Raw genomic sequence first — 1125 nt, forward strand, 5'->3', positions numbered from 1 at the left:
GGGATTTTTTATTTTTCCTTTTCATGTGCCTTCTTCGAAATTCATTGAATAAATCTTTCCGTGAGATTCCAGGTATTCTATAGTCCCTTCTGTAACAATTACTACTAGCGATTGTAGGGTGTATTATCAAAATCACACACGCGGACATGCCCATGCACATTCTTTACATCTACTAGCATGAGGAAGTTATGTTTGTGATTCATTAAATTACACGCACAATCAGCCCTTCAAATGTTTATTTCTTTTATTGAATTTTCATACTTGAAATCCATTTGGTATTTAGAATCTAGACCATTTTTTCCCATTAGATTTTAAAATGTGAGTTAAGCCCTGTGGTTTTAAAATATTTACAAATTGACCCCCGTGTGTCTGGGATATCCGGGCTGTGTCCTTGCCTTGTCTGTTTCTTTTTTTCGTAATTAGTACTCACACTTGTCTCTTCTGAGACTTGAACCCCTAACCTCTCTTTGGAAGTTAAGAGGCTGATACCGCTAGACCATTGGCCCGTTGATTTATCATGTCTGTTTTAGAAAAATAATAATTTAGAAATGTGGACATTTCTAACTATGTTGGACATGTGCCCGGCTGTATTCCTGGCGTGTCGTGTTCGACGCTGCCACATTACCCTCAACTATCTGTGCTTCCTAGATTACACCAAGAAGGCTATAGGTTAGGCCCTGTTTAGACTTAAAGTATGTCAACCATTCAAACTGTTTACGATCCTAGGAAAAAAAAACAATCCAATCCTTCTCTTGCGTTCATTTTATTCTTTTAAAAGCAGGAGAGCAATCCAGGTTAGGTCACTCCTCCACAGATGCCATCTTGATAGGTATATAAGAATGTTGGTAGCGGCACATTGTGTGTAGCCATTGATCTGACAAGTAATGCTCCACTAATAATTTGGTGCCATCAGATTTAGTTTGGACATATTTGAAAGCATAAGTCCAGAAAGGAACTTGCTGTCCCACCCTGCAAGGCACCTGCTTTACCCTGCCCTTCTCTGTTGGTTCAGGACAGGTTTGGGAAGTGGTTTTTCCCTTCTGTACCATAACCGACCCATAGCCATTCCTAATTTGAACTCAACTGATTTGAACCATCTTGGGTTTTATGTGGGAATAAATAATA

The sequence above is a fragment of the Cornus florida genome, unplaced genomic scaffold (genome assembly GCF_030987335.1).
Source record: "Cornus florida cultivar Cherokee Brave unplaced genomic scaffold, ASM3098733v1 CherokeeBrave_3.0.0_Hap2_Chr11, whole genome shotgun sequence".
NCBI classification, from domain to species: Eukaryota; Viridiplantae; Streptophyta; class Magnoliopsida; order Cornales; family Cornaceae; genus Cornus; species Cornus florida.